The sequence below is a fragment of the Balaenoptera ricei genome, chromosome 13, assembly GCF_028023285.1.
Source record: "Balaenoptera ricei isolate mBalRic1 chromosome 13, mBalRic1.hap2, whole genome shotgun sequence".
Classification (NCBI taxonomy): Eukaryota; Metazoa; Chordata; class Mammalia; order Artiodactyla; family Balaenopteridae; genus Balaenoptera; species Balaenoptera ricei.
This window is the reverse complement of record NC_082651.1, coordinates 40,869,742-40,880,729: the sequence shown is the minus strand read 5'-3', so window position 1 is coordinate 40,880,729 and position 10,988 is coordinate 40,869,742.

Sequence of the window (10,988 nt, the reverse complement as noted above, 5' to 3'; positions counted from 1 at the left end):
AACAAGAACAAACATAACCCAAAGTTATCAGAAGGAAAGAAATCCTAAAGATCAGAGCAGAAATAAATGAAATAGAGCCTAAAGAAACAATGAAAATTATCAATGAAACTAAGAGCTGGTCCTCTGAAAAGATAAACAAAATTGATAAGCCTTTAGCCAGACTCATCAAGAAAAAAAGAGAAAGGTCCCAAATCAAAAAAAAAAAAAATCAGAAATGAAAAAGGAGAAGTTTACAAAGAATCATAATAGATTACTACATACAAATTTATGCCAATAAAATGGGCAACCTAGAAGAAATGGACAAATTCCTAGCCATGTACCATCTTCCAAGTCTGAACCAGGAAGAAATAGAGAATATGAACAGACCAATTACAAGGCATGAAGTTGAATCAGTAATAAAGCAACTCCCAAAAGACAAAAGTCCAGGACCAGATGACTTCACAGGTGAATTCTACCAAACATTTAGAGAAGAGTCAACACCTATCCTTCTCAAACTATTCCAAAAAATCACAGAGGAAGGAATGCTTCTGAACTCATTCTGCAACACCAACATCACTCTGATACCAAAATCAGACAAAGATATCACAAAAAAAGAAAATTACAGGCCAATATCACTGATAACATAGATGCAAAAATCCTCAACAAAACATTAGCAAATCAAATTCAGTAACACACTAACAGGATCATACACCATGATAAAGTGGTATAAGGATGGTTCAATATCCACAAATCAATCAATGTGATAAATCACATTAAAAAATTGAGAATAAAAATCATAAGATCATCTCAGTAGATGCAGAAAAACTTTTGCCAAAATTCAGCATTCATTTATGATAAAAACTCTCCACAAAGTAGGTATAGAGAGAACATATATCAACATAATAAAGGACATATATGATAAGCCCCCAGATAATATCATACTCAATGGTGGAAGGCTTCAAGCATTTCCTCTAAGATCAGGAACAAGACAAGGATGCCCACTCTGGCCACTTTTATTCAATATATTATTGGACTTCCTAGCCACAGCAATCTGACAATAAAAAGAATAAAAGGAAACCAGATTGGAAAGGAAGAAGTAAAACTGTCACTGGTTGCAGATGACATGATACTATACATAGAAAATTCTCAGCATGCCACCAAAAAACTACTAGAGCTCATCAATGAATTCTGTAAAGTTGGAGGATAAAAAATTAATACACAGAAATCTTTTGCATTTGTATACACTAACAACAAATGATCAGAAAAAGAAATTAAGAAACAGTCCCTTTTACTATCACATCACAAAGAATAAAATACCCAGGAATAAATCTAAGTAAGGAGGTAAAAGACCTGTACTCAGAAAACTATAAGACACTGATGAAAGGAATTGAAGACAACACAAACAGATGGAAAGATGTACTGTGTTCATGAATTGAAAGAATTAATATTGTTAAAATGACCATACTACCCAAGGCAATCTACAGAGTCCATGCAATTTCTATCAATGTACCAGTGGCATTTTTAACAGAACTAGAACAAATAATTCTAAAATTTGTGTGAAAACACAAAAGACCCCCAATAGCCAAAACAATCTTGAGAAAGCAAACCAAAGATGGAGGTATCACACGCCTCGATTTCAAACTATACTACAAAGCTACAGTCATCAAAACAATGTGGTACTGGAACAAAAGCAGACACAAAATTCAATGGTACAGAATAGAAAAACAGGAAATGAACGAACACTTATATGGTCAATGAATCTATGACAAAGGATGCAAGAATATACAATGAAGAAAAGACAGCCTTTTCAATAAATGGCATCAGGAAAACTGGACAGGTACACGTAAAAGAATCAAACTGGGCTACTTTCTCACACCATGCACAAAAATAAATTCAAAATGGGTTAAAAACAAATATAAAACCTGAAACCATAAAACTTCTGGAAGAAAACATAGACAGTATGCTCTTTGACATGACTCTTAGTAATAGTCTTTTGGATATGTCTCCTCAGGCAAGGGAAACTAAAGCAAAAATAAACCAATGGGACTAGATCAAACTAAAAAGCTTTTGCACAGTGAAGGAAACCATCAACAAGATTAAAAGCCCAGGGACTTCCCTGGCGGCGCAGTGGATAAGACTCTGTGCTCCCAATGCAGGGGGTCTGGGTTTGATCCCTGGTCAGACAATTAGATCCCACATGCATGCCGCAACTAAGAGTTCACATGCCACAACTAAGGATCCCACGTGCCGCAACTAAGGAGCTGGTGAGCCACAACTAAGGAGCCCACCTGCCACAACTAAGACCCCATGCAACCAAATAAATAAAGAGATAAATATTAAAAAAAAATTAAAAGGCCATCTACTAAATGGGGAAGATATTTGCAAATGATATATCTTATAAGGGGTTAATACCCAAAATGTACAAAGAACTCAAAGAGCTCAATTCAAAACAAACAAACAAACAAACAAAAACAAAACAAAACAAAAACCAAAATGAATAAAAAATGGGTAGAGGACCTGAATGGGCATTTTTCCAAAGAAGACATACTGATGGCCAACAGGCACATGAAAAGATGCTCAACATCACTAATCATCCAGGAAATGCAAATCAAAACCACAATGATATATTACCTCACACCTCTCAGAATGACTATTATCAAGAACACAACAAATAAAAAAGGTTAGTGAGGATGTGGACAAAAGGGAACCCCCATACATTGTTTGTGGAAATATAAATTTGTGCAGCCACTATTGAACACAGCATGGAGATTCCTCAAAAAATTAAAACTAGAACTACCATATGATCCAGCAATTCCACTCCTGGGCATTTATGTGAGGAAAACAAAAACACTAAATAGAAAAGATATATACACCCCAATGATCATTGTAGCATTATTTACAAGAGTCAAGATACAGAAGCAACCCAAGTTCCCATCAATGGAGGAGAATAAAGAAGATGTGTTTTATATATATATATACATACATATACACATATGTATTTTATATACAATATTATGTATGCGTATATAATGGAATATTACTCAGCCATAAATAAGAATGAAATCTTTCATTTACAACAACATGGATGGACCTAGAGGGTATTATGCTAAGCGAAATATGTCAGACAAAGACAAATACTGTATATTTTCACTTATATATAGAATCTAAAAACAAAACAAATGAACAAACATAACAAAACAGAAACAGAGTTATCGATACAGAGAAGAAATAGGTGATTGCCAGAGGGGAGGGGAGTACGGGGAGGAAAGAAATAGATGAGGGAGATTAAGAGGTACAAACTTTCAGTTGCAAAATAAAGATCATGGGTATAAAATGTAAAGTGTGGGGAATATAGTCAATAACTTTGTAGTATCTTTTTATAATGACATAGTGCAACTAGACTTACTGTGGTGATCATTTTGAAATGTATAAAAACACCAAATCACTATATTGTTTAAACAGGAGCTAACATAGTGTTATAAATCAATTATACTTCAAAATCAACCAAACAAACAAACTCATATTAAAATACATCAGATATGTGGTTACCAGAGGCAGGGGATGGGGGGAGGGGGAATTGATGAAGGCAGTCAAAAGGTACAAACTTCCAATTCCAAAATAAATAAGTACTAGGGATGCAACGTACAACATGATTAATATAATTAACACTGTTGTATGTTATATAGAAAAGTTAAGAGAGTAAATCGTAAGACTTCCATTATAAGAAAAAAATGTTTTTCTATTTCTTTAATTTTGTGTCTATATGAGAAGGTGGATGTTCACTAAACTTACTGTAATAGTAACTTCATGTTTTATATAAGTCAAATTATTATTTTGTACACCTTAAACTTATACAGTGCTGTATGTCAATTATCCCTCAATAAAATTGGAAGAAAGAAGTATTAAAAAATATCTTTAAAATATGAGAAAAGTAGAAATCAATGAAATTGAAACAGGAAAATAATAAAGAAAATCAATGAAACCAAAAGCCTCTTCTTTGAAAAAATCAATAAAATTGACAAACTTCTATAAAAACTTACAAAAATAAAAAGAGAGAAGTCACAAATCACCAATATTGGGGATGAAACAGCAGATATCACTACAAATCCTGAAGCCATTTTAAAGATAATAAGGGAATGCTATAAATAACTTTACACCCACAAATTCAACAACTTGGAAGAAATGGGCCAATTTCTCAAACCATAAACTACTAAAACTCAACTAAAATGAAATCGATCATCTAAAATAGTCCTATAACCATTAAAGAAATTGAATTCACTATTTCTTCCAAAACAGAAATGCCCAGGCCCAGACGGTTTCACTGGAAAACTCTACCAAACAGTTAAAGATGAATCAAACAATTAAGAAAAAGGTAATAGGAATATACATATTGATAATAACCTTGAATGTAAATGGATTAAATAAATGCCCCAACCAAAAGACACAGACTGGCTGAATGGATACAAAAACAAGACCCATATATATGCTGTCTACAAGAGACCCACTTCAGACCTAGGAACACATACAGACTGAAAGTGAAGGGATGGAAAAAGTTATTCCATGCAAATGGAAATCAAAAGAAAGCTGGAGTAGAAATACTTGTATCAGATAAAATAGACTTTAAAATAAAGACTGTTACAAGAGATAAGGAGGGACTAATCCAACAGCACATAAAAGGATCATACACCATGATCAAGTGGGATTTATCCCAGGGATGCAGGAATTCTTCAATATATGCAAATCAATCAATGTGATACACCACATTAACAAATTAAGTAATAAAAACCATATGATCATCTCAATAGATGCAGAAAAAGCTTTTGGTAAAATTCAACATCCATTTATGATTAATACTCCCCAGAAAATGGGCATAGAGGGAACCTACCTCAACATAATAAAGGCCATATATCACAAACCCGTAACAAGCATCATACTCAATGGTGGTAAAACCAAAAGCATTTCCACTAGGATCAGGAACAAGACAAGGATATCCACCCTCACCACTCTTATTCAACATAGTTTTGGAAGACCTAGCCAAGCAATCAGAGAAGAAAAAGAAATAAAAGGAATACAAATTGGAAAAGAAGAAGTGAAACTGTCACTATATGCCGATGACATGATACTACACATAGAAAATCCTAAAGATGCCACCAGAAAACTACTAGAACTAATCAATGAATTTGGTAAGGTTGCAGGATACAAAATTAATGCACAGAAATCTCTGGCATTCCTATACACCAACAATGAAAAATCAGAAAGAGAAATTAAGGAAACACTCCCATTTACCATTGCAACAAAAAGAATAAAATACCTAAGAATAAACCTGACTATGGAAGCAAAAGACTTGTACTCAGAAAACTATAAAACACTGATGAAAGAAATCAAAGATGACATAAACAGATGGAGAAATATGTTCTTGGATTGGAAGAATCAATATTGTGAAAACGACTATACTACCCAAAGCAATCTACAGATTCAATGCAATCCCTATCAAACTACCAATGGCATTCTTCACAGAATTAGAACAAAAAATCTTACAATTCGTATGGAAACACAAAAGACCCCAAATAGGCAAAGCAATCTTGAGAAAGAAAAACGGAGTTGGAGGAATCAGGCTCCCCGACTTCAAACTATACCACAAAGCTACAGTAATCAAGACAGTATGGTACTGGCACAAAAACAGAAATATAGATCAATGGTACAGGATAGAAAGCCCATAGATAAACCCATGCACATATGGGCACCTAATTTACTCCAAAGGAGGCAAGAATATACAATGGAGAAAAGACAGCCTCTTCAATAAGTGGTGCTGGGAAAACTGGACAGCTACGTGTAAAAGAATGAAATTAGAACACTCCCTAACACCATACACAAAAATAAACTACAAATGGATTAAAGAATTAAATGTAAGACCAGACACTATAAAACTTTTAGAGGAAAAACACTCTTTGACATAAACCACAGCAAGATCTTTTTTGACCCACCTCCTAGAGTATCAGAAATAAAAACAAAAATAAGCAAATGGGACTTAATTAAACTTAAAAGCTTTTGCACAGCAAAGGAAACCATAAACAAGACAAAAAGACAGCCCTCAGAGTGGGAGAAAATATTTGCGAATGAAACAACAGACAAAGGATTAATCTCTAAAATATACAAACAGTTCATGGAGCTCAATATCAAAAAAACAAACAATCCAGTTAAAAAATGGGTGGAAGACTTAAACAGACATTTCACAAATGAAGACATACAGATGGCCAAGAGGCACATGAAAAGATGCTCAACATCACTAATTATTAGAGAAATGCAAATCAAAACTACAATGAGGTATCACCTCACATCGGTCAGAATGGCCATTATCAAAAAAGCTAGAAACAATAAATGCTGGAAAGTGTGTGGTGAAAAGTGAACTCTCCTGCACTGTTGGTGGGAATGTAAATTGATAAAACCACTATGGAAAACAGTATGGAGGCTCCTTAAAAAACTTAAACTAGAACTACCATATGACCCAACAATCCCACTACTGGGCATATACCCTGAGAAAACCATAATTCAAAAAGAGACATGCACCACAATGTTCACTGCAGCACTATTTACAATAGCCAGGACATGGAACCAACCTAAATGTCCATCAGATGAATGGATAAAGAAGATGTGGCACATATATACAATGGAATATTACTCAGCCATAAAAAGAAATGAAATTGAGTTATTTGTATTGAGGTGGATGGACCTAGAGTCTGTACTTTACTACAGAGTGAAGTAAGTCAGAAAGAGAAAAACAAATACCATATGCTAACACATATATATGGAATCTAAAAAAAAAAAATGGTACTGATGAACCTAGAGGCAGGGCAGGAATAAAGAGGTAGGCATAGAGAATGGACTTGAGGACACGGGGTGGGAGTGGGAAGCTGGGGTGAAGTGGGAGTGGCATGGACATGTGTACACTACCAGATGTGGGGTGGTTGGCTGGTAGGAGGCAGCAGTGAGGCGTGGGGGGATGGGCTCGGTGCTTTGCGATGGCCTGGAGGGGTGGGAGGGGGAGGATGAGGTAGGCTCGGGATGGGGGTGGGGTGGGGACAAATGTGTACATGTGGCTGATTCATTCTGTTTTGCAATGGGGACTGGCACAGTATTGTGGAGCAATTGTGCTTCAATAAAGATCTATTAAAAGAAAAAAGATGAATCAACACCAATTTTACACAATCTCTTCCAAAAACTAGGAGAGAATACCTCCTAAAAAATTTATTAGGCCATTATCCTGAAACTAAAATCAGACAGAGACAATACAAAAAAAGAAAACTACTAAATATTATCATAAACATAGATGCAAAAATCCCCCATAAAATATTAGTAAATCACCTCCCAACAAAGAAAAGTCCAGGACTACATGACTTCATTGATAAACTCTACCACATGTTTAGAGAATAACTAACACCAATACTCTTCAAACCTTTCCCCAAAATTAAAGAGATGAGAACATTTCTAAACTCATTCTATGAGGCCAGCATAACCCTGATACTACAGTCAGACAAAGACACTACAAGGAAAGAAAACTACAGATCAATATCCCTGATGAATATGGAAGTAAAAATCATAACAAAATACTAGCAAACAGAATTCAATAGCACATTAAGAGGATTATACACTATGATCAAGTGGGGGTTATTCCTAGAATGCAAGGATGGTTCAACATATAAAATTCAATCAATGTAATACATCTCGTCAACAGAATGACTGTGGGGAAATGACAGTATCATCTCAACTGATGCTGAAAAAGCATTTAACAAAATTCAACACCCTTTCATTGTAAAAACACTCAACAAACTAGGAATAGAAGGAAGTTACCTCAACATAATATTTGTAATAGCCCCAAACTGGAAACAACCCAAATATCCTTCAATGAGTGAATGGTTAACTAGACTGTGGTACATCTATACAATGGAATACTACTCAGCAACAAAAAGAAACAAACTACTGATGTATGCAATAACTCAGATGGCTCTTCAGGGCATTATGCTATGTGAAAAAAAATCCCCGAAGACCACACACTGAATGATTACACTTGTATAACCTTCCTGAAATGACAAAATTATAGACATGGAAAATTAGTGGTTGCCAGGGGTTAGGAAGAGTAGGGAGTGGCGGGGAGGTAGCAAGTGACTGTAAAGCATAAGTGAGATCTTTGTGGTGATGGAATAATTCTGTATCTTGATTTCAGTGATGATTATACAAATCTACAGGTGTGATAAAATGGCATCAAACTATACATAAACATTGTGCCAGTGTCAATTTTCTTGTTTTGATATTGTACTATAATTATGTAAGAAGCCATTGGGAGAAATTGGATGAAGGGTACATGGGACCTCTCTTGTACTATCTTTGCAACTTCCTGTGACTCTATAATTATTTCAAAATAAAGCACACACATGCACAGTCACACAAAGCCCTTGGAAGCATGGCAGACATTATTCTGATGGAGGAGGAGTTGACATCATAGTAACGCAAACATCCTCACCAGAAGTGGCCACGTCTTCCACTTAAGACCTTCTCTTCTCTTGAAATATCATTCATCATCCATCCTCCTTCTACCCTCCTGGCACATCACTTCAGCAGCCCCAATCTTCTCCCATATTGCTAGTTCCTTTCCCTCCCTCCTTGGCTGGTTCTAGGGTAAACTTCACTTCCATCTGTCCCCTCCAACGATTCTCTCACATCTCCTCCTTGGGCTGCCAATCATATGCCACCTCTCTGCCCCCACCCCAGGGCAACCAATCAGAGGTAGCCATCCTCCTTCCCACGTGTGACTCAAATTGGACCAATCAGAGTCCTTGCAGGGGGTTGCCATGTGACTGCTGCAGTTATGGGCTCAGAGTGATGCATTCTCGGCTGCATACCTCTGGGGGCACCACTCAAAATGTGTTCTACAAAACATTACACTCAGAGGGAATCTAAGCCTGAGTCCCAGAAGAAGAAGCTGTGGGAAGGAAGGACTCACCAAAATGACAAGTCTAAGAAACAAAAGTCAAGTCTACATCAGGCAAGGCAAGAAGGGCTTTTCTGGGTGCCAACAAGCCAGGAAGGAGGGGACTGTAGCCAAGTAGGTGGGCCCTGCCCAGGCACATCTGCTTCCCAGACTACCTACGTTCACTCCCAGGGAACCTGATGCCCTCACGTGGGCCAGCAATCCGGCCACATGGCTACCGCCAGCCAAGGAACCCCCACTGTGCCTGCGACAGCCCCCAGGGCAGGCCCAGCTGCTTCCAAGGGTGGTGTCACAGTGCCACACTCCCATGGAAGTCTTAGTGGGCTCACCTGTCACTCGCCTGCTGTGCAGAATGGGGTATCAGTTGGAGGGGACCAAAGTCCTAGACACCAGGGCTTAGGGGGTTGAGGGGAGGCATTCTCCTTATGGGAAGGCCAAGGTTGCTGGGCCTGGAATAAGTGTGTCCTGGGAGGCCACAGTCCCTGGGGGTGGGTGAGGCCAGTGGAGGCCAAACCTTGGGGCAGACCGATCTGGTGAAAGGGAAGTGGGGCGGGAGATGAGCAGCTGAAGCCGGGTCCCAGCCTGCTGCGTCGCCATCACCGCCTCCCCACCATGCTCAGTGCTCCAGAGTCTCTGTGAGGAACAGAGCCCGGCTGGCACAGTCTGAGGACTCAGGCAGGTCAGGTTTGTTTTCCTTTAGCTCCCAACACAGATCCACGCAGCCCTCCTCCCTCTCTCTCCTTCCCCACCAAGGCCCATCAGAGCTGAGCGGCTGGCTTTCGCAGAGTGCTGGCTCTGCTCTCACCTGGTCACCTCACTCTGCTGGCCCTGAGGCCCTGCTTTCCCCTGCCCTGTTCCTGGCTCCCAGCCCCCGACCACCCCAGGAAGCCAGGTCCAACCAAGGCCAGGCTGTTTTGGAAAAGTGTTGGGAGGTGGCAGAATGTGCGGTCTGTGAGTTCCCTCCAAACTGGCGCCCCAGCCCCTGGGCAAACAGAGGCCGTGTAGGCCTGTCCACAGCGGCCTGTGTTCTCCTTCCAGGCCAGGAGATCCCGAGGGCAGGCAGCCGTGTGGGGGACGTCACCGACCCGCTGGGCCTACGGGGGAGAGGCAAGGACAGACTGGGTGATGACAAGCCAGCCACCCGCCCCGCTGGGCCCTCCCACCCCGTGGCAGGGCGGTCAGACCAAGGGCAGCCCAAGGACCACGCTTCCTTCACCTCTGCTGCCACACAGGACATTCCACTGGGAGAGATGGAATTTACACTCTGAAAAACTACTACCTTCCACTGGCACATTTCCCAGGGGAAGCTGGGGGTGTCCGTTGCTGTTTCTCGCTGACCCTGGAGACCTCCATCGGAGGGATCCGCATTGGTGGGGCATGTGCTGTGCAGGGCAGGTGGCCCCCGTTCTGGCCCAGGACCAGCCTCTGCTTCTGTGTGGCTGTGAGAAGGTCCCTGCTACGCTGAGACTCTGCTTCAACTGATGCAAAACAGGAGATCATCTTGCTCTCCCCTCCCCATGGTGGAGATTAAGGCTCGGGGAGCAGAGACCTGCGCTGGGGAGGGTCAGGTGAGGCAGAAAGATGGCACAGGGAAAAGGACAGGTTGAGCAGACCACCCAGTGGCACTGTTCAGGAGATGCTGGTGATGCCCCTCTGGGTGCCAGGCTCTTTGAGAGAGGCCCTGTGTCCTGGGATGTATCTGGGCCGAGGTTGGGTCTGACTGAGTGTATCAAAAAGAAATACTGGAGGGGCTTCCCTGGTGGCGCAGTGGTTAAGAATCTGACTGCCAATGCAGGGGACATGGGTTCGAGCCCTGGTCTGGGAAGATCCCACATGCCGCGGAGCAACTAGGCCCGTGAGCCACAATTACTGAGCCTGCGCGTCTGGAGCCTGTGCTCCGCAATGGGAGAGGCCGCGACAGTGAGAGGCCCGCGCACCGCGATGAAGAGTGGCCCCCGCTCGCCAGAACTGGAGAGAGCCCTCGCACAGAAACGAAGACCCAACACAACCAAAAATAAATAAA